At 43.5% G+C, this 24,224-nt stretch overlaps 1 protein-coding gene across 1 annotated transcript in view; it reads right to left on the reverse strand.

The window, feature by feature from the left end:
• The window catches only part of ASIC2 (acid sensing ion channel subunit 2), a gene marked incomplete at both ends in the record, with an annotated part of 1,020,042 nt that overhangs the window by 377,422 nt on the left and 618,396 nt on the right, over positions 1–24,224 (reverse strand). The gene's annotated exons all lie outside the window — the stretch shown is intronic.

Here is a 24,224-nt window from a genome sequence, read left to right on the forward strand (position 1 = left end):
CAGCGCCTAAAATGCTGGTTATCCCAGGAACCTAAAGCTTTATGCCTATTAAAAGGGAAATCTCCCAGGGAGGGTCATACTTTGAGCGAAGCTAGACAAAGGCAGGGTCTCAGCCCCAAAGGGACCAGAAGAAATGCTTCTCAACCCTAGCTGCACTTTAGAGATACCTGGTATGGTAGCCATCTTCCCAAATGGCCCCCAAAGAGCCTTATGTCCTGGTATACAAGCCCCTATGTAGCCCCTCCCAAAACTTCAATGTAACCAAGAAGATGTTGTGGAAATGATGGAGTGTGATTTCCAGTGCTTGGACATAAAAGACATTGTGGCTTCTGTCTTGCTCTCCCTTTCACGGCTCTGAGGGAAGCTAGCTGCCATGCTGTGAGGACACTCAAGCAGCCCCATGGAGGGATCCATGTGGCAAGTAACTAAGGCCTCCTGCCGACAGCCATGTGGAAAAATCATCTTGGAAACAGGTCCTCCCAACTAATGTCTGGACTGCAACTTCATGAAAGACCCTGAGCCAGAACTACCCAGCTAAGCCTTCCTAGATCCCTGACCCACAGAAAGTGTGAAACAATACATGTCTATTGTTTTAAGTCATTACGTTTTGGTGTTATTTGTTGCATAGCATAAGTTAACTACTGTTACTAGGGAGTTTTAAAAAATATTGATGCTCAAGTCCCATCCCCAGAGATTCTAATTCATTTGGTCTGGGGTAAAGTCCAAGCACTGGTACATCTAAAAGCCCTCAGATGACTCCAATGTGCAGCGAAGATTGAGAACCACTGGACTAGAGTATCCCATAGGACAACAAGCAGGGCTTAAGTATGGGGTATTGCCTCGATTTCAGGAGCTAGAATTCGGTGTAAGCTGAGGGTTCTATCCTGGGAGAAGGTGAAAGCCCAGTGTGAGGATCAGAGCCCGTAGTCACAATAGGCTGATTGTTTATCTTAGTGTCCACAGCTTCTGACCATGGGATCCCTACATTTCCCTAAGGATACAAGCCTACAGGGGGAAATCAACACGCCTTAGTTGAAAGGAAAAGAGAAGTCTAGAGCCCAGCAGGTAAATGCTCTTTCAACAGACATTAGCTTTGTCTCATGAACCCTCCATTTGAATGAAGATGTGCAGGAACCTGGTTATCCACTGATGAATAGCCCTTCTACTTCCTCCTACCCGCCATTATATCTTCTGTCCAGACCACGTTCCTGCCTCTGAATGTGCTCTTTGAAACTTAGGAGCAATGATGATGACTGATTCTGAAAACCTTTGTGTGTCCTCGAATTTCCATGGCTAATGGGATACTGTTCCCATCTCTGAACAATAACTCAAGAGACCTAACTGTCTCTATGCTCTCTCTCACGCTATCTCCCTGATGAAACCTGCCATAAAATAATTAAAAGGATTGTAAAGGGAGACTCAGCAGACAAAAGATACTGGTGGTACAGTCAGATGCTGTGAGCTCGGTGCTGTACGTTGTGGTGAGTTGGCTGGACTCTCCTATGAATGGGCACTGGTACCACCCTGCATCTGTCTGTGATGGCAGAAGCATGGATAGGCACTGAGCATCTGTAGTGTGCTAGGTGTACGAGATACAGAATTTAGCAAGACTTGACTCTCTTCTTGTCCTCAAGGAGCTTTTAGTTTAGACAAATAAGGAAACAGATGCTACAGTGTGAGGAGTGCTTCCCTGGGGGCCTGTGAGAGCACAGAAGAGACACCACACTTGGCCTCTGAAATCTTTGGAGAGGTGAGATCTGAGGTGTTCTGTTGCCTGGGCAAAGATGGAGGGAAGTCGATACAAGAGGAGCAGGTACCATGCACAGGTACAGGAGCTTGAAGCATTTCAGGGAACTGTAAGCAGCTCCTTGTGGGTCTAGATATTTTCCTGGGACCTACGGCTCACAGGCGTGGCCCAAAGGTATCCGGCAAGTAGCACCTCTTTAAATGGAGCACCAGGCTGTGTACAAAAGGGACACAGTGGGCAGAATTCACCACCAGGCAAATACATCCCTGACCCAACCTGCTCCATACACAGGTCCTACTCTTTCTTTTCACAGACCATGGATGGCCCTCCCCTTCAGTGTCCCAGCCTCATGCTTGCTCCAGCCCCCGTCTCCAGAACCATGACTCTGAGTTGTTTTCTTCTCTGCTGCCCGACCCACTGAAACCCTGGCTCCTGGCTGTTCTCTTCCTCCTGTTTCCTGCCTACATGCCGTTAAAACTGGCCTGCATGTGATCACCCTTCTGACACTCAGACGTGTCTCAGGGCCTTCTCTTATGAACTGCGTACACAGGTAGCCTTAGCATCTACGAGTGTTTTATAGGACCAGGAGCTGGACAGAGAAGGCCAGGGGAGTAAGGAACCCAAATGCCCGAGGGGATTCCGAGAGGCAAATCTGGAAGGGGCACAGGTATGAAGAGTAGGGCACCTGGGGTTCAGAAGGGGGAAAATGTGATGTGGGCATTAGCACAAAATTCTGGGTAAGGAGGTAAGGGGCTCCTGGATATTCCCTACTTCCTGTCACTGACCCTAGAACAAGAGTCACAGTGTGGATGCCTTCTGTAGACGCAGGGCCAGGAAGATGGTGTGAATAAGTCAAGGGGTCAGTGAAACAGTGGAGGATGCAGGGCCACAGCAAAGGGGAGCTCATGGTCCTTCCAGTGAGGGACGCTGCTGCTTCACTCCAGCCACGTGTTGCCACGTGGGAATGTGGTGATGCAAGAATAACCAGACACTGGAACTTCTCAAGACAAGCCCCACATCTGGATTTTGATGGAAAAGAGTTGGCCGTTCAAATAAAAACAAACAAGAAAACTATACATAGAAAAACAGGCAGCATGGATTTTGAATTTCACCGACTTTCCACAGAAAGGTGAACAGAGTGATAAAGACCAACGCCACCGCCCTCGCCAAACCACAGACACCTAGTGATAAGGTATCCTCTGAACCCTGAAACACAAGTGGGTAGGGACAAATCACCAAGCCCTGCATGGTCCCAGCATCTGTGCGGGAGGAAGCAGAGGGGAGCAGTGAGGGATCGGATGGACCTGAGAAAAGAACAATCCCCACAGAGCCAATGGATACTCAGTGGGTAGCACGGGGTGGGTGGGGAGAAATTTGAAAAGAGCAGTTGAAACTGGGAATTGCTCTGTCCAATCCACTAGTGGGTGAGAGCAAGGGGTCTGTGCAAGGTCTGAAAGGATGACGCAGTTCAGATAGTATGAATACTCAAAGTTGACCAGCCAGCAGTCTACACGCTGGTGAGAAAGTGCTGGGTATGGGATCAAAATTGAGTATAATAGGGATAATAGAGTCAAAAAAGAAAGAAGATCCACGTGAAAATGGGTAGGGGAAGAGAGTGAGGAAATCTCAGAAGGCGAGCTGCCATATTTTTAAATACTACACAAAAACAAAGAGGGAACTTTTGTAAAGCTCAAAAGGTACCCTGAACCAGGACTCTCACAAAGATCAGGGAAGTTGGGTTCACATAAAAATAAACCTCATAAAAATATTGAGGACAAAACCCACACAAATTTATTAAAACAATAAATGCTGGAGAGGGTGTGGAGAAAAGGGAACCCTCTTGCACTGTTGATGGGAACGTAAATTGATACAGCCACTATGGAGAACAGTATGGAGGTTCCTTAAAAAACTACAAATAGAGCTACCATATGACCCAGCAATCCCACTACTGGGCATATACCCTGAGAAAACCATAATTCAAAAAGAGTCATGTACCACAATGTTCACTGCAGCTCCATTTACAATAGCCAGGACAAGGAAGCAACCTAAGTGTCCATCGACAGCTGAATGGATAAAGAAGATGTGGCACATATATACAATGGAATATTACTCAGCCATAAAAAGAAACGAAACTGAGTTATTTGTAGTGAGGTGGATGGACCTAGAGTCTGTCATACAGAGTGAAGTAAGTCAGAAAGAGAAAAACAAATACCGTATGCTAACACATATATATGGAATTAAAAAAAAAAAAGGTTCTGAAGAACCTAGGGGCAGGACAGGAATAAAGATGCAGACTTAGAGAATGGACTTGAGGACACAGGGAGGGGGAACGATAAGCTGGGACGAAGTGAGAGAGTGGCATGGACATATATAAACTACCAAATGTAAAATAGATAGCTAGTGGAAAGCAGCCGCATAGCACAGGGAGATCAGCTCGGTGCTTTGTGTCCCCCTAGAGGGGTGGGATAGGGAGGGTGGGAGGGAGATGCAAGGGGGAGGAGATATGGGGACATATGTATATCTGATTCACTTTGTTATAAGGCAGAAACTAACACACCATTGTAAAGCAATTATACTCCAATAAAGATGTTAAAAAACAAAAACCTGACAACCAAAAAAAAAAGAACAAAGAGAATAAGGTACAGAATAATTTCTTTAAGACAGTGAAAGAATGCCAGAAAGACGCATCCACAAAACAAATAAAAACTATACCTACTATTTCAAAATGAGCTAAAAGATACTAAAAATATGACAACATGATCAACAAAATTGAGAATGATAATAATAAAAAAAATCCTCAGATTATATGAAAAATCACAGGAAGGAATTAGAAGCAAAGAAAACAGTCATTTCAGAAATGAAGATCAAAACTAGAAGGAACACAAGAACAAATAAATATAATAAATAATGTCTTAAGAATAACATAAGGTAAAAAGGAAGAAATTTTGAAGAACTGAAAGGAAGTAAACAAAAGAGATAAAAGGAATTTGAAAGAAAATTAAAATATTGAACAAAGGCATGGAATATCCTGTATGTAGCAATAAAGGTCCTTGAAAAAAAAACAGCCAAAGAACAGAGCAAATACTAGAAAATATAATTGAAGAAAACTTTCTAGAAATAATAACAATACTACTACTACTACCACCAATGAAAGATCTGAACTTACATATTGAAAGAACACATGTACAGACTGTACCTGAAAAATTGAGCAAATATGACTAATAGAGCAAGACATATTCTGGTAAAATTACTATGCTTGAAGAAGAAAAGAATTTTTTTCAAAAGAAGAAACCTATTTAGGCATCTAGCCAAAAAAGAGGAACTAGCTTATAATAAGGAAAAGAAAAATTAGGTTATCATTAGACTTTCTGACAACAATGTCCTATGCTAGAAGGAAATGAAGTAACATTTTTAAGATACTGAAAGAAAGAAAATATAACTTGAGAGGCTTATATCCAGAAAAACTGACTTTCATGAAGCAGCTGCATAGCACAGGGATATCAGCTCGGTGCTTTGTGACTGCCTGGAGGGGTGGGATAGGGAGGGTGGGAGGGAGGGAGACGCAAGAGGGAAGAGATATGGGAACATATGTATATGTATAACTGATTCACTTTGTTATAAAGCAGAAACTAACACACCATTGTAAAGCAATTATACCCCAATAAAGTTGTTAAAAAAAAAAGAGAACTATTATCAATATGCAATAACTTAAGGAATATTATCCCTATGAGCTTTTCTTGAGGGATTTACTAGATAACAAGCTTCAGATAAGCAAAATAACCAAAAAGGCATTGATATTAAGGATTGGTGGCGAGCATGAAATGCATAGCTACTTATAAAATGAAGAATGAATGAGGGTTAAAGGGAGAGAGTACAGTATGCAATGGCTTTGTGATCTGAAACTATCAATATAGCACAACTACAACAATTCAGGGGACAATGAGGGGGACATATGCAGATTTTTTTCGAATTATCTTCAGTAATCATATTTGCGATAGTAGTATTTGTACTATTTTTCTGAGACTGTTGAGCGGGTAATATAAAATAAAGCAAGTAAATAATCATGGGAAATTCCAATCTGATTAGCTCCTGTATCTTCAAGAAACTAGGACACTCAGTTTGGAAGAAAGCAGACATAAATGTAACAGGGAAGAGATTAGGTGAAATCCGTATTTCTGTATTTGAATGGAAATACAGTATCTGTACAGCATATATATTTTCTAGCTTTGTCCACTGAAAAGACCTAGAAATAATGACAAACCCAGTAGCAGTGAGCACCCCTAGTACACAGACTGTGGTCTTGAAAAACCATTTCCCACTAGAAGAAATCAGGGCCTCCTGAGAAATGGCAGATTTCAGATCTGAGGCTGGAAGTGTCCAAGATAAGTCTGGAATATTTTGCCATACTAGGTGGCAAAGAGGTTATCAAAGATCACTAGAATCACGTTAAAGGATGCAGGAGCCAACTTACAGATCTCTCACTCCCAAAGATGAGTCCATTTAACTTCAATAAGGGTAATAATTGAAATGAATTAAACCCATCACATATATTTAAACACTTGTGTTCATTTTACATAGTTATATATTTATAAATATATAAACACAAAGTATATATCTTATAAATAAATGTATATGATTGGTCAGCTTGGGAAGATGATAGGGAACTTTATCTTGAAATCTGATAAAGAAAGAGGATGGATCAAGCATTTATCCTGCCTTTACTCTGTGAAATATCTCTTTAATTGAAGTATCTCTTTAGAGCAGTATTCCAGTTAATAAATGGAAAAGAAATGATTGCATTGGAGTATCACCGTTTATATCCTCTAACAAATGATTGAATCTAGGCAATGAGCACCAATGGCTGCTAGCATCGTAAAAGGAAAACAGGACATTAGTTGCCTTCTGATGTACCACTTGTTATCTGGCCAAAGGGGTCAAGCTTGTGTATAATCAGGCCTCCAGATCCAGCTGCCCATTTATAGGAAATACAGGGCACATGAGTGAGAAGTCAGCAAAACTCAAACAGCAGGAAATTCAGATCAGATGGTGCAGATTCTTCAACAGAAAAATTATTAGAAAAAGAAAGGGATGAAGGGCAACCTGCAGTGCTTTAAAATACCTGCCAACTTTTTAAAGCTATAGTCGCTAGAGATGCACACTTGAGTGATCAAGCCATAAAGAAAACACAAAGAATTGTGCACTGTAAACATCAGAATATAATTATTGAAACTTTGGGGAGGAGGGCAGAGGCTGTAACTGGAAAGGGGCACATGGAAGGGGCTTCTGGGGACATCGGCAAAGCTTTATTTCTTGACGTGGGCAGTGGTTATGAAGGTCTTACAATAATATTATAATAATAATTTCTTCAAGCTATACATTTATTTTGTGTGGTTTTCTGTATTTTCTTTATTTTAAAATAAAAAAAATTTTTTTAACCCACTTGTAGGCTAAAGATAACACATCTACCCGGTCATTAATACTTCCAAGTTCAATTCTGCCTTGGAGGACAGGGTATTGGCTATAACATGACTTCTTTTTCTTAAAATTTATTTATTATTTATTTTTATTTTTGGCTGCGTTGGGTCTTTGCTGCTGTACGGGGGCTTTCTCTGGTTGTGGAGCACAGGCTCTAGGTGCGCTGGTTTCAGTAGTTGTGGAACACGGGCTCAGTAGTTGTGGCTCGTGAGCTCTATAGCGCAGGCTCAGTAGTGGCGCACAGGCTTAGTTGCTCCGTGGCATGTGGGATCTTCCCGGGCCAGGGCTCAAATCCGTGTCCCCTGCATTGGCAGGCAGATTTTTAACCACTGCACCACCAGGGAAGCCCTTATAACATGGACTTCTAACTGCATGTTCTCTCTGGCTTTTAGATATTTAAAGTAAAGTATCTAATGAACACGTAGAGGTCATGAGAGTGAGCTACAGGCTTTTATTAGGAGCCAAGAACGAGCTGAGTAATAAACTATGACTTGGCCCAGAGTACAGGGCTCCCTGTCTTTGACATTTCTACCTTATTCTAACCAGAAGCTCTCTGGGGTCACACGGAGAGGAGTCCCAGAAAACGTCATGAGAAATGTCTATTTACAGTGGTGGCTCAATAGTGTTAGTTGAATTCTACTGTAACAACGTCCAACGTGCAAAATTTCAGGTTAATTGTGATATTTCCATCATGACATACATTTCCATCACAATTAGATTCTACCTTTGAAGGAAGCGTTTGGCTTCAAGGTTCCCTTTCTTTTTTTTCGGTGCACGGGCCTCTGACTGTTGTGACCTCTCCCGTTGCGGAGCACAGGCTCCAGACACGCAGGCTCAGCGGCCATGGCTCACAGGCCCAGCCGCTCCGCGGCACGTGGGATCTTCCCAGACCGGGGCACGAACCCGTGTCCCCTGCATCGGCAGGCGGACCCCCAACCACTGCACCACCAGGGAAGCCCCAAGGTTCCCTTAAATAGCAGCTTGCAGGACAAAGGTAAGCATTTGTTTACAGAATTGTAACTGCTTCACAGAGTGGAGAGAGGTGTGGGCTGTTCATTGATTGTGCCAGCCAGTGGGCAAACCAGGCAAAGTTACACCACGGGGGTCCCTGGCTGAGAGGGCCATTATGTGCATAAAAATGCAAAGAATTGGGGAATGTCATTCATTTCCTACTCCTCAGGCCAAACTCCCAACTCTTCTTCATAAGCTTGGATCTTCACATAATAAGACATTTCTATGCTAAGGAAAACCAGTGAGTTCAGGATTTCTGAATCCTTTTGGTGAGCATATTGGGCTACCCACTTAGCTAAGTAGTTAATAGTCAAATTAGTTATAAAGGCTGTTTTTGCTATCCTGGGGCTCTGTAGATCTAAGTTCCCTTCCTATGTTTGGAGACTTCTTTGTGGTATAAATTTTGGCGAGAAGATGGGACTATCTTTCACTGTGAAAGCCGAAAAGGCCAATTACAGTTGTCCTCTGTCTCTGCGGTGTTCAACCGACACCCAAGGATTCAACCAACTGCAGATGGAAAATATTTGGAACAAAGATTCCAGAAATTTCCAAAAAGCAAAATTTGAATTTGCTGAGTGCAGGCAACTATTTACATAGCATTTACATTATATCCATCACTATTTACATAGCATTTACATTGTACTAGGTATTATAAGTAATGTAGAGATTGAAACCAAGCAGATCTATGTAGACGCCTTCCAGGTGACAAGACCCCTAGTGTGTCCCCTGCTTACTGGTGATTAGAAAAATACTGTGGCCTCCTAGGCCCTCCATGAGTAGAGAGAGAAAGCAACAAACCTTAGTGACTGTGATTGGAAAAGTAAGGAATGCAGAGACGAAGATAGGGCAGTCAGGCAGAGAAATAGCTGTAACTTAAACAATAAATCAGCCCCCAGGGACTCCCAGTTCTGTCTCAAAGATAAAGATAAAGACTAATGCACATTCCTCAGTTGTTTTGCAGAAACCAGACCCCAGCCGGATGGAGAGCAGTGACTGTGAACACATAGACGGCAGATGGGCTGGAACCTGAAGATTGTAATGTTAACCCCCGTGGCCTTCCCTGGTTACCCCACCACCCACCAATCAAAAAACTGCACAAGCTGATCACATTCCTCACAACCGGCTCCCTTGTCTTGCCTTTAAATCCCCTTCCCTGAAAGCCACTGGGGAGTTTGGGTCTTTTGAGCGTTAAACACCTATGCTCCTTGCTTGGTACCTTGCAAGAAATGCTATACTTTCCTTCACCACAACCCAGTGTCAGTAGATTGGCTTTGCTGTGCATCATATGAGCAGACCCAAGTTTGGTTCAGTATCAAGATGATATAAAGTAAACAGGAGGATGCGCGTAGGTTATAGTGCTACACCGTTTTATCTAAGGGACCTGGGTTTCCAGAAGATTTTGGTATCTTCAGGGGTCCTGGAACCAGTCTCCCATGGATACAGAGGGGCAACTGTACCCATTCTCAGTCTCATCTGTGGCTAGAGAGCAAGCGTATAACCCGACTCAGCCGATCAGAAACATTCACTCCAGACTTTGTGGCCTAGAAACAACGATGGTGGAGAATTCTCGACAGTAGTGGAGAGAGGCAGTGGCATCTTGTTTCTAGGGATGGCTCTGACAGAACCAATAGTGTGAACTTCAGTCTCCTGTGGGTCAGTGGTGGCAGAAGCAGGGTCTTCACTGGTCTAGTTCTAGAGCGTAGGCTATACTGCACAGCCTACCTATGTTCCTGCTTATCTTTTTATTTTTAAATTATTTTAAAGATTTATTTATTTATTTTTGGCTCCATACTCATCGATGCTTTATGTGCGTGGGGTTTGGGGCATGTTGAAAGCCAGGAGCAGCTGAGTTTCAGGAATAGGTTGTAGGAAGTCAGAGAGTGCAGCTATGAGAGAAATCAGGTGCCTAACAGAGCCGGAGGAGCACAGATGCCACGAAGGTCTCCATACATCTGTGAACACCTTCAAGAGGAGACGCTACAGAATAACGAGTAAGGTCTCATAAGACCTTGGCTGGCCTCTGGATCCACTTAGGAGCAGTGGAGGAAGCACTGTCTCCTGACTGGGAGGCAAGGACAAGGCAGAACTCCAGAGATGGGAGTGTGGATGAGAGTCAAAGGTAAGAACTGGTGAAGGCAAATGAGGCATCGCACAATCGGAAAAAGGAGACACAGAGCAGGACAGCTGAATTCTGGCAGGCTTCAGTCCTTTTATTTTTAATCAGGTATTTTCAGGTAAAATTTCTATACCATAATATTCACCACTTGTAAATGAACAAGTCAGTGATTTTTGAGCTGTGCAACCGTCATCATAATCCAGCTTTAGATAATTTCTATCACCTCAGAAACTTCTCGTGTCCATTGGCAGTCAATCCACATTCCCGTTCCCAACCCGAGGCAAACACTGGTCTACTTTACATCTCTAGAAATGTGCCTTTTCTAGAAGTGCCATACAATTGGATCTGGCTTCTCTCACTTAGCATGATGTTTCTGAGGTTCTTCCACGATGTAGTGTGTATCAACAGTTTGCTTTCTTATTGCTGGATAGTACTCCATTGCATGTAGATATCACATTTTGTTTATCCATTCCACAGTTAGTGGACAATTTGATTGTTTTCACATTTGGGCTCTTATGAGTAATGCTGCTATAAATACCTGCATACAGGTCTTTGTGTGGACTTATGTTTTCATTTCTCTTGGGTAGATACCTAGGAATTGCTAGGTCACATGACAATTTTGTTCACCCTTTGAGGACTTGCCAGACTGTTTTCTGAAGTGGCTGCACCACTTTCCGTTCCCACCAGGAGTGAATGAAGGTTCCAGTTTTTTCACATACTCACCCACACCAAGTATTGTCAGTCCTTTTGATTAAAGCCATTTTAGTAGGCATGTAGTAGTATCTCATTGTGGTTTCAGTTTGCGTTTCCCTAATGACTAGTGACATGGAGTATCTTTTCATGTGCTTATTAATCATTTATGTAGTTTCTTTGGTGAAATGCATATTCAAATCTTTCGCTCATTTAAAAAAATGGGCTGTTCGTCTTCTTATAATTGGGTTGTAAGAGTTCTTTACGTATTCTGCATGTAAGTCCTTTACAGTATTTATAATATTCATTTTATTTGCAAATATTCTCTCCTAGTCTGTGGCTTATTTTTTATTTTCTTAATGGGACATTTTGAAGAACAATTTTTTTTTCTTTTATGGGCTATACTTTTGTTTCGTATCTATAATGTCTTTGCCTCATACAAAGTCATGGAGATATTCTCCTATGAAGAAGTTTTATAGTTTGAGGTCTTACATTTAGGTCTATGATCCATTTTGAGTTAACTTTTGTGTATGGTATGCTGTAAGGGTATAAGGTTTGTTTTGTTTTGTTTTGTTTTATATACTGATATCCTATTGTTCCAGCACCATTGGTTGAAGTGACCATCCTTCTCCCACTGAGTCCACTTGGCACCGATGTCAAAAATTAATGACTATAAATATAAGGGCTTATTTCTAAACTCTCAGCTCTGCTTCATTGATCTATATGTCTCTTCTTAGGCCTATACCACACTTCCTTGATTTCTGTACATTTACGGTAAGTTTTGAAATTGGATAGTTTAACCCCTCCAAATTTGTCCTATCAATATCAAATCAAATCAAATAAGGGATATTGATAGTAGATCTCCTTTCTTGTGATGTCTTCGTCTGTCTTTGGTATCAGGATAATACTGGTTTTATCAAATAAGTTGGGAAGTGTTCCCTCCTCCTCTATTTCCTGAACGAGTTTATGGAAGATTGGTATTATTTCTTCTTTAAAAATGTGTTAGAATTCACCAGGGAAGCCATCTGGGCCTGAGCTTTTGGTGGCGTGTGGGGAAGATTTTAAATTATTTATTCAACTCCTCTACTTGTCACAGGCCTATTAAGATTTTCCATTCCTTCTTGAATCATTTCTGATAACCTGTTCCCATTTGCCTGGACGTAATCTGCAGAATGTCACTCTGTGCTGTGCCGCTGCTCTGCCTCTGCTCAGTTTCTTAAGCGTTTCTTATTTTTATATTTTAGCCTAGCTTCTTAGGGCCTGCCGCTCTTTCTGCAGAGCTGAGTGGTCAAACAAGTTCAGGCAGTTTTCAAGTCTGCCATGGTTTTTGCTTTCCACTGGGCACTCTCGGGTCTCCCTGAATGTTGGAGCAGCCTCCCAGTCAGGCAGATATGTGTAGAGAACTTATCAAGCCTCCTATAGTCTCTCATTTCCAGGATACATTTCTGGCTGTTCTCTTGCTGTGGCTCACCTCACCTGGGATCAGCCTGCGGCTAGGAGAGCTGCAGATTCCCCATTGGACGGCTGGCACCGGCTCTGCCTTCCATTCTCGATCAAGTCAGCCCCCTCTGGCAGTGAAGCTGCTGGTTTTCATGACCAGCGAGAATGCCCTAGACTCCTGTTGTTCTTACCTGACGTTCCAGAATATCTCACAAATAAACAATTCTCAATTTGTTATTTGTCTTTGGCTAATTTCCAGGGCCTTGACATGGTTGTTTTTGACAATTTTGTCTAGTGTGTTTTAGTTTGTTTTTTGCAGAGAGGATGTGTTGACTTCTTCATGCCTCCAAGTCCCCATAGTATTTTTAAAATGCTGAGATGCTGGGTGGGTGTGTGATCTGTCAGCTAGGCTTCTCTTTGGTTTAAAGGCGCCACTGGGCATCTGGCAGACAAGGGGTATAAGCTCTTTTTGAAAAAGTCAAGATATTCTAGTATGACGCTAGGAAAGGTGTGAGTTGGGGCACTGAAGAGTCTGAGAGGTGGTGGGAGAACAAGAGGTGACGGAGATGGTGAGGACGAGTGGGTCAGGGATGCAGAGGTGGAGGCAAGAACTGAATGCATCGTTCACTGGAAAATATGAAATTTTAAAAAATGAAAAGCCTACTTTCCATCCTTTAATGCTACCAACCTAACAGCCACTGCTTCCATTAGTGTTTCCTCCCAGGCACCTGCCTTGGTTTGAACTTCCAGTCCCCTGCGGAATGAGCACGTGTTAGGATAAGGATGGGAGTACTGGCCATGCCTTGAGGAAGGTAGGGCAGTAGGGGATCAGGTGCCACTGGGAAGTGGAAATGGCCTGCATGTCAGCATCAGCTTGGGGACCTGGAGTTGCTGACCTCAAGCTCAGCTCTAACTTTCACATAAAGTTTTGGTCGTAATACTTTAAACCAGGGCCTTGTAAATGTACAAGTGGTCTAGAAACAATGTGGGGTGGGAACATTGTTTCTAGCACGCAGGCCAAATCTGGCTTGTCATCCATGACTGTAAATAAAGTTTAAATGATACTCGGCCACACCCATTTGTTTCCATATCGTCTATGGCTGCTTTGGTGCTACACAGACAGGGCTGAGTAGTTGTGACAGAGACCATACGGTCTATAGGGCTAACATATGTACTATCCGCCCCTTTACAGAAAAAGTTTGCCAATCCCTGGTTTAAATTAAAACTATAATAGATAAACCCCTTGAGGCATGCTAATGTGGATAGAGCATCCCATAGAAAATCAGAAGACATGGGGTCAGGCTTGAGGCATGATATTACAGATAGAGCATCACATATGTAATCACAAGACAGGGGATCGCATCTGGGCTCTGCTACGTATCAGCAGTGGCACCCAGGGCAAGCACTGGCCGTCTCTGGGCACAAGTCCACTGGGAAATAGGAATCGGATGACCCATTTTGACATTTGGTGTGGTTGTTCAAACAAAATTACTCTATGAGGAAGCATATTGCAAGCCACGTAGCACCATACACATGCTGTTCATTTTGACATTTACAGAACACCCACTTTGACCTTCTAAATCCCCTGTTTGGATCCATTTTTCTTGTGGAATGAACCCTACCCCATGTACCTTTCATGTAACATCGGTGATGGAGCATTTTTTTAGGTACTTTCCCTTGATTTGAAGGGGGACCAGGAGACCATTTCCATCACAGAGCAGAGAAATATGGGATGGGAGAATTGTAAGAAACACTCACTCCTCACAGGCACCGCCCCCCCAACCCCGGCCCATGCAATAGCTATGCTGGTCAGCAGCAAAGGAATGGTTTGAGGGCTACTTTTCTTCCCGAGGACATCCCTGCTGGATAAGACAATCATTTAAGGCTTAATCTTATGAATGATTTCTTTTCCCTTGAAGAGTCTGAACACCGTAAACCCCATTACAACAACAAGGATAATTCAATGGTTGACATGAAACTAAAATTTGGGTGAGAGTTTCTCAATAATTGTAACACTGAGTTATAACACAGAGCCTGGAAATCCCAGCCGCTGTGGTTAATTTCACTAGCAATTTCCTCACACAGCTGGCCAAATTCGAGAAAGGCTCGGCCAGCTGAGATGAGAATTCTCAGTGTGGATTCCTGACTGCGACGCTGAAGTCATCTGTACTCTCCTGGCAGGCCTTCTCAGCGGGGGTGGTGGAGGTCTCCAGGTTCAGGAGACAAAGGTCACATCTTCTCCCCCTCCTCGGTGTCCATAGTTGAATTACCTACAGAATGAGCTGTGATCTCCGCTCACTTTCTGCCTGCCCCTGTGAGCTCAGGTCCTGGTGTCTGAATGCCCAGGGTCCAAGGGAGTTGTTGATTACATGTAATTGCCTTACAATCAAATGGCAGGAGAGGACTTCTGAGAGCCTGGCGGGGCCAGAGAGGTTAAGACTAAGGGCATCTGAAGAAAAGCAGAGTCACGGTCTGTCCCTGGTGGCAGATGTGTCCCAGGTGGCCTGCCAAAGATGTCATTAAACAAGAGAAGTCAAGGAGGCCTGTCAAAGGAGGATATGTTTATCAGTATAATTATTTGTTGAAATGCAGAAGGCAGGAGATTGGAGGTAAATGGCCAGAGGCATGAGTAGGTGGTTAGATCCTGTCATTAGAGGGGCTAGGACAAAGAGATGAGTGAGGTCCATTACTGGAGAGGAAAGCAACAGAAGCAGTTGTGAATAAGCAAGGCAGGGTTGTTCAGAGCCAGCCCTGTAAACACTATATATCACTAGCTAGTTCCCTTTTTCTTGAAAATAACAGAAACTGATTTTGGCTAGCTACAAGAGAAGGGAAAAAGGAGGGCGGGGACAGTGTTTGAAGGGATAACTGAGGTATCTTGTAGAACTGAAGGACTGAAATGCCTGCCAAGGATAAACTAGAATCAAGAGTTCAATTGCCATGGAGACACCAGGCATCTCCTTCTCTCTGACTCTCGCCACCTACTTCTCTCTGTGTCTTCTTTGGATTTTTGCATTTTACTGCCAAATGACATGTTCTGCTAACCAGGCTGTGGCTGCCTGTAGCTCCTGAGTTAACATGTCCTCAGTCCTTGCTACCTGGAGGGACTGAGTTCCTTTTCTTAGAGCCAGACTTCCTTGGAAGGACTCTGATTGGCCTGGTTCTGGTCAGGTGACCTTCGCTGGACCAGTCACATGGAAGAAGTGGGACAACTTCTGCAGTAAAAAGCGGTAGATGGAGACAGACAGTTCCCAGAAGGAAGAAAGTTTCTAGAAAAGAGAAAAATGCTGCAGAGAAATAACAGTAGCTTTCAATGACACCAGGTGTCCTGCAGGGTGATTTTTCCATCTGCACCCCACGAGGCTTCAGGAAGACGAGGGCAGAATCTTAAAAATGCTGGGCAGAAAGCTTAATGTGGTGGGGTTTTTCCTTGACTCTGCCTTGCAATCACAGCATGGTCTTGAACAAGTCACTTCATCTCCCAGAACCTCCCAGTTGCCACACCCGTAAAGCAAAGCAATAATATCTGCCTGGTAGTACGGTTTGGTGGATTAGATGGGATGATACAGAGGAAAGTGTTTTATAAGCAGAACATCCCTGTTTTTCTCCTCCCTCCTGCCTGGTCCTTCCTGTCCCAGGTCCTTGGAGGCTGAGAATTACCCAACTAAACAATCACTGTGTCAGGGAATGTGTCCAAACCACAGTGTATCTGGGTGAGGCAGGGCTTAATGGTGCCTTCATGATCTCAGTCAGCTCAACTCATCATGATCTCTCCAGAACCAACGCCTCCTGTAAACTTCTCACCCTAGAAACTCTTGCTGGTCAACGGTGAAGACCTACTCTAAGGCACTCACCACCTGCAGCCTTATGGACTACCATGCTGCTACCTTTCCTACGTCTCCCCATTCTCTCTTCTAGGCAGCTTCCTGACCGTGCCATCATTATCACCTGCTTGCTTCTCATCCTCTGGAGAGCACACCGCCCGCCCAGCCCAGATGCCTCCAGAGACCTCATGCCTGTTCAGCATCTCTTTTGCAGTTACCTGGACACAAGGGTGTTTGCAAAGCTACTTCCTCCGTAACCTTCCCAGGAAAATATAGTGCTCTAGGTCAGCGGTCCCCAACCTTTTTGGCACCAGGGACCGGTTTCGTGGAAGACAATTTTTCCACAGACTGGGATGGAGGGGATGGTGTTGGGATGATTCAAGCGCATTACATTTATTGTGCACTTTATTTCTATTATTATTACATTGTAATATATAATGAAATAATTGTATAACTCACCATAATGCTGACAGGAGGTGGAGCTCAGGCGGTAATGTGAGTGATGGGGAGCGGCTGTAAATACAGATGAAGCTTCACTTGCCCACCACTCGCCTCCTGCCATGCGACCCAGTTCCTAACAGGCCACGGACCGCTACCAGACCGTGGCCCGGGGGTTCGGGACCTCTGGTCTAGGTAATTGAAAACCACTTTTTTAGTGTGAAAAAAAAAACAACTTCATGGTGGCTGATTCTAATAGAAAGTTTCCCATTCATATATAGACCTTCTTATCTTTGACTCAGGAATTTCATATCTGGGTTCCAAAGCTACATAAGAGGATTCACAAAATAACTTACTGCAGCATTTTTTGAACAAGGTCAAACTTAAAAACAGCTAAACTACCCAAACCAAGGGGCTAGTTTAATAAATTGTGGTAACTAGATAACTATCTTGAAGATACTAGAAATTGTATTTAAATTATATAAAAAATGTTTATAACATTAAGGGAGGAAACAACTCTTTAAAAAAACGGTGGTATACAGACACTATCATTTTCTTATGTAAGAAGGCATTTCCCTCTCTTCCTTGCTAATGATCCCTGATTTTATTTAGGTATAACCTCCATCACGGAACACTGTCTCCAGAATAAAGCCTGTTGCTCTAAACCAGTCACAGTTATAGTTCCTACTTTTCACTGATTGGTTTAAGAGTGGCCATGAGACCCAGTTGTGGCCAATGTATACATGAGGGGAAGTCTTATGCTGGAGGATTCCGGGAGAGTTTTCTCTGTTTCTAAAAAGAAATGCACAGGAAGATGAAAAGAGCTCTGGAGATGGGTGATACCAATGGTGACACAACAACATGAATATACTTAATACCACTGAACTGTACACTGAAAATTGGTGAAGATAGTAAATTAAAAAAAATTTTTTTTTGGCTGTGCCGCATGGCATGTGGGATCTTATTTCTCTGACCAGGGATCGAACGCACGCCCCCTGCATCGGAAGCACAGAGTCTTAACCATTGGACCTCCAGGGAACACCCAATAAATTTTATGTTACGTGTATTTTGCCACAATAAAAAAATAATTGAACAAAAAAAGAGAGAGATGTACAGAAAGAGATTGCCTCTGCTACTTTTTCTTCTGGGGAATGGGGGGTGGGAGAGTACTGTATCTGAGTGTGGAAATAATTACTAGCATAATGCCCTTCCACCCCAGTCTCCCTCCCTAGGTCCTCTCATCGGCGTTCACAGTTCATATGCATCTGTACGCAGGTGACTTCCATAAGGACCGATCATCCAAACTCCACACCCACACATCCAACTGCTACTTGACATGTTCTCTTAGCTTTATTACCATAAGACTCTCAAAATTAACATGTCCCCAAATGAATATTTGTTCTGTATAGAAAAACTGTCTAACTTGCCCCAAACTTACCAGTTATACAATGAACTCTTGAATGCCTTTCCCAGGGTTCACCAATTTTTAACATTTTGCCATATCAAATGGTAAGTTCCATGTCTTCTGACCCCTCCTCCTTGGAATCTGCTCCCTTCCAGGGTCCTGTCTCTCAGTACTCAGCACCCCTATAAACCTCGTTGATCTTGCCAGTCTGGGGGTTGTTCCAGACGCCTGCATCTTTCTCGTCCCGCCACATAAACCAACACCCAATCCTGTTAATTCTACCTTTAAAATAATCTAATCCATTCACTCCTCACCATTTCTGCTGCCGTCACCTGAATCCATCACCAACATCTCTTTCTTGAACTGTTGCATTTGCCTTACTCCATTTTTATTTGGAATAGCTACAGTTACAACTTTAAAACACATCCAACTGTATCAGTTTCTTGCTTAAAATCCTCAATGGCTTATCCTCAATGGCCTGTTCATTTCTACCCCTGACCTCTTTCATACCACTCAGGTTAGACATCGGTTCTATACCCCCATAATACTTTATTACTTTTCCTTCTTAGTACTTTTCATAATTATAAGCATTAGAGTAATTTGTGTACACATTCATTGCCTACCACTCTCCCCTATAGGTCGTGATGGTGGGGACTTTGATGGTATTAGTCATTCTGTATCCCCCAAACCTACTCAGCATCAGTTCAATAGTGCTCAACATACATTTGTTAGATGAATGAATATGTGAATTGAATTAATGTGTCTCCTCCAGTGAGCAGATTTTAATCTGTTCTGAAATTGTCTTTAAAAAACCCTTTTATTATAATTGACTTATAATAAACTGAGTATATTTAAAGTAACATTTTGACATATGTATACATTTGTCACACATGATGATAATGTTCATCACAATCAAGATAATATCCATTATCCCCAAAAGCTGACTTGTGCTCCTTTGTAATTCACCCCCGCGTCCATACAACCACCTCCACCCCAGGAAACCACTGATCTGCTTCCCAGCACTATGGATTAATTTGCACTTTCTAGAAGTATATATAAATGTAACAATACAGCATGTAATTTTTTGGGTCTGGCTCCTTTCACTCGGTGTAATTGTTTGAGGTTCATCTATATTCATCAATAACTCATTCTTTCTTTTCCCTGTATGGATATACCACAGTACGTTTATCCATTTACCTGTTGATGGACACTTGGGTTGTTTCCAGTTGTTGGCTATTGCAAATGTACCTGCTCTGAGCATTTGTGTATAAGTTTTTGTGTGAATGTATGCTAAAACATTCCCCTTTCTGTGATGACATTCCTTTTAGTTATCCCCAATCTCTGCAAAGCCTGACACAGCCAGCCAGTCTTACCTGGTGTGGGAAAATAAAGGGACAGGAAAGGGCAGTGTGGCTTGCCCCCTGTTCAGTATCCACTGTGCTGGTTTGGTGTGGTGACCAGTAGCACAGTGAACGGTGGACAATAGCAGAACTGAAAGTAGTCCGGACTATGACGTGGACTTGACTCAGAAACAGCTGTGAGCCAAAACTCGCCCCCCCATCAACAGGTACACTTGGCGGTGGGGACAGGCTGGCACCTGAGATGCATGTAAAAGATGTCCAATCCATTGCAGGCACCCAACACATGTAAATTCCCTTCTGCTATATTTGCTTTCCTTGCAGGTTATGGGTTATTTTCTTGATAATTGTGGCTTGTAGGTAAGTAACCTTTGGGTGAGGGAGGCATCACTCCGCTATTCTTTTAAAATCTTAGGCCACACATTAATATTGCGATATACACCAGTCTTATGTCTGAGAGGCCCAAGGTTACCATTCTAACTCAAAAGCCCTCTCTGAGGAGAGGACTTTTTATTGTATACAGGTATCCTAACGTGTCTTACAGGATGAGCACTGGGCCTCCTTTCATTTTTTCCTTTTCCTCTTTCCAGTTTTATTGATATGTTATTGACATACGACATATGTAAATTACAGGTTTACATACATGTATATATTGTAAAATGATCACAGCAATAAGTTTAGTTAACACCTCTGTCCTCTCACATAATTACCATTTTTGTGTGTGTGGTGCTAAATTTAAATGTGTTATCAGCATTCTTTTCAAATTTGCCTCTTTTTTTTTTTTTTTTTTTGCGGTACGTGGGCCTCTCACTGTTGTGGCCTCTCCCGTCGCGGAGCACAGGCTCCAGATGCGCAGACTCAGCGGCCATGGCTCACGGGCCCAGCCGCTCCGCGGCATGTGGGATCTTCCCGGACCGGGGCACGAACCCATGTCCCCTGCATCGGCAGGTGGACTCTCAACCACTGCGCCACCAGGGAAGCCCCTAAATTTGCCTCTTTGATGGTGGCTAACTTATGCCTATAAGTTTCCCTCCTCATCAATTTCAGAACCCCCCCCCCCCAAAAAAAAAGCTAAGGGATGTTGAAACTCAAGCCAGTAGGTTTTATTTACATCTCACAGCAACTGAGCATTTGGAAATATCTGGAGGCCTGACTAAACGTGCTTACTTTCATCTAGCTGCTTAGGGCTGTTGACATGAAGCTAAGCTTTTGTATAACCTTTTATCGAAGACTGTCAGAATTGCAGGGGGCTTTGCAGACCGTGTTGTCCAACCGTGTCATTTTTAAGAGGAGCCAGCAGCATCTCAGAGACGTGAAGCTCCCCACCCTGAGTCACAGAGCTCCTTAGTGGTGGGGCTGGGCGAGGAACCCAGCCTCCACGCTCCCAGTCCACTGCTCTCTCCATCCTAACCCCCCAGCCCCTCAGCTCTCATCTAGTTTTTCTGTGCTTAATACGTTTTCCTTGAATTGATTTTTCTCCTCTGCCTCATCCATTACCTTCAAGGTTATTTTTGGTGCTCTCCTCTGCCTCTTTCATTGTGCAGACTGATTTCCCAGGCTTTGCTGAGGTTGGTGGTACTTCCCACCCCAGGGTCTTTGGCTTTCATTAACATGTTCATGTTTCATTCATTTCATTACCTGTTCTGTTCTCTCCCCTCCCTGCCCCTTTATTGTCTTCCTGGGGCCTATAAAACAAACCTGTTCCCAAGACCCTTTACCACCACCTCTCCTCCCTACTGCCAGCCCCCAAGATGCTGCTATTTCCCATCATGCTCTATCCCCACCCCCTTCAGTCTATTTCCCGCTTGCAAAATCTGCTCGTAATGACAACCGTTGGAGCTCACCCTTCAGTGATAATTCAAGGCTACATCAGCCACTGCGTAGTCATGACCTATATATCTTTCTGATGGCGTTTCTTCCCTGCCCCCACAGGGTTTTCATTGTGTGGAGATGTGTCTATCTGGGATGATTCCTTCTCTCCTGACTATGTGGTGGATGGGGTATCACCAGGTGCTTGCAGGTAATGGTTGCTTGGTGCGTGGATGGTTTGGGAGTTGTGTGTGGAGATGGAAAGAGAGTTGGATGGAGCATCATTCCAGACACCGGAGTTCTAGTTCCAGGCCCTGGATCATCACAGGAAAAAGAAGAGAGCTTTAGATAGGGTCAGACAACCCTCCTCTCAAAGCTCAGCTCTCTCCTTGATTAACTTTGTGATATAGGCAAACCTGAGTTTCCTCATCTGTAAAATGGGGATGATAGTCAACTACTTTCATTTCTGAAGGGAGTACTACATGTGGCAAAGGGTCTAAATTGCTTATCCCAGCGCCTAGCGTTTTCTACTGGATTCAGAAGGGGATGGATTCAAATCCTGGGCACCACGTGTCCTGGGCAAGTTCATTAAGCTCTTTAAGCTTCCGTTTACCAAACTATAGTGTAGGAAGAATGAGTACCAACCTAATAAATTGGTTGTGAGAATTAGTACGCCAAAATATGTAAAAGAGCACAGTGCCTGGTATGAAGTAAGTACCCAATAAATGTCAGCCATTTTTTCCTTTAAATCCGCTGAATTCTTTTTAAAAATTCTTTTATTGAAGTATAGTTGATTTATAACATCATGTAAGTTTCAGGTGTATAGCACAGTGATTCAGTTATACACACACACATATTCTTTTTCAGATCCTTTTCCATTACAGGTTATTATATAATATTGAGTATAGTTCCCTGCACTATATAGTAGGTTATTGTTGGCTATCTATTTTTTATATAGTAGTGTGTATATGTTAATCTCAGCCTCCTAATTTATCCTTCCCCCACCCCCCTTTCCCCTTTGATAACCATAAGTTTGTTTTCTGTTTTGGAAATAAGTTCATTTGTGTGTGTTTTTTTTTTTTTAGATTCCAAATATAAATGATATCATATGATATTTGTCTTTCTCTGCCCAAAATGTCAGCCGTTTTTTAAGTGTTGCTTTGCCCTTGTCACTTTATCCCGTAGCCCTTTTTTTTTTTTTTTTTTTTTTTTTTGCGGTACGCGGGCCTCTCACTGCTGTGGCCTCTCCCGTTGCGGAGCACAGGCTCCGGACGCGCAGGCTCAGCGGCCATGGCTCACGGGCCCAGCCGCTCCACGGCATGTGGGATCTTCCCGGACCGGGGCACGAACCCATGTCCCCTGCATTGGCAGGCGGACTCTCAACCACTGCGCCACCAGGGAAGCCCCCGTAGCCTTTTTAAAAAAGTAAGTGGGTGTACCTCCTGAGCATCTTAGGAACTTTGAGAAGTTTGTGAGCTAAGCATTCATTAAATACTTTTATATATACTGAGTATATGTATACTGAGTGTATACTCTGCAGGGAGAAATTCCAAACTCTACGGTGCTCAAAACCTAATTGGGGTTCGGTAGAAGGACGTGCGCTCACTCCTCGTGCGAGAGCACCAGAATCACAACTAACTGCTGAACAATCATTGACAGGAAGACACTGGAACTCATCAAAAAAGATAACCCACATCCAAAGACAAAGGAGAAGCCACAATGAGACAGTAGGAGGGGCGGAATCACAATAAAAGCAAATCCCATAACCACTGGGTGGGTGACTCACAAACCAGAGAACGATTATACAACAGAAGTCCACCCACTGGAGCGAAGGTTCTGAGCCCCACGTCAGGCTTCCCAACCTGGGGTCTGACAATGGGAGGAGGAATTCCCAGAGAATCAGACTTTGAAGGCTGGTGGGATTTGACTGCAGGACTTTGACAGGATTGGGGGAAACAGAAACTCCACTCTTGGAGGGCACACACAAGGTAGTGTGCACATTAGGACCCAGGGGGAAGGAGCAGTGACCCCATAGGAGACTGAACCCGACCTACCTGCTAGTAGGTAGGGGTCTCCTGCAGAGGTGGGGGATGGCTGTGGCTCACTGCAGGGACAAGGACACTGGCAGCAGAAGTTCTGGGAAGTACTCCTTGGCGTGAGCCCTCCCGGAGTCTGCCTTTAGCCCCGCCAAAGAGCCTGTAGGCACCAGTGCTGGGTCACCTCAGGCCAAACAACCAACAGGGAGGGAACTCAGCTCCATCCATCAGCAGACAAGCAGATTAAAGTTTTATTGAGCTCTGCCCACCAGAGCAATCCCCAGCTGTCCCTACCACCAGTCCCTCCCATCAGGAAACTTGCACAAGCCTCTTAGATGGCCTCATCCACCAGAGGGCAGACAGCAGAAGCAAGAAGAACTGCAGTCCTGCAGCCTGTGGGATGAAAACGACATTCACAGAAAGATAGACAAAATGAAAAGGCAGAGGACTATGTACCAGATGAAGGAACAAGATAAAACCCCAGAAAAACAACTAAATGAAGTGGAGATAGGCAACCTTCCAGAAGAAGAATTCAGAATAATGATAGTGAAGATGATCCAGGACCTCGGAAAAAAAATGGAGGCAAAGATTGAGAAGATGCAAGAAATGTTTAACAAAGACCTAGAAGAATTAAAGAACAAACATCTAGAAGAATTAAAGAACAAACAAACAGAGATGAACAACACAATAACTGAAATGAAAAATACACTAGAAGGAATCAGTAGCAGAATAACTGAGGCAGAAGAATGGATAAGTGACCTGGAAGACAGAATGGTGGAATTCTCTGCCATGAAACAGAATAAAGAAAAAAGAATGAAAAGAAATGAAGACAGCCTAAGAGACCTCTGGGACAACATTAAATGCACCAACATGTG

Source organism: Grampus griseus (assembly GCF_964374135.1).
Source record: "Grampus griseus genome assembly, chromosome: 20".
In the NCBI taxonomy this organism is placed as follows: Eukaryota; Metazoa; Chordata; class Mammalia; order Artiodactyla; family Delphinidae; genus Grampus; species Grampus griseus.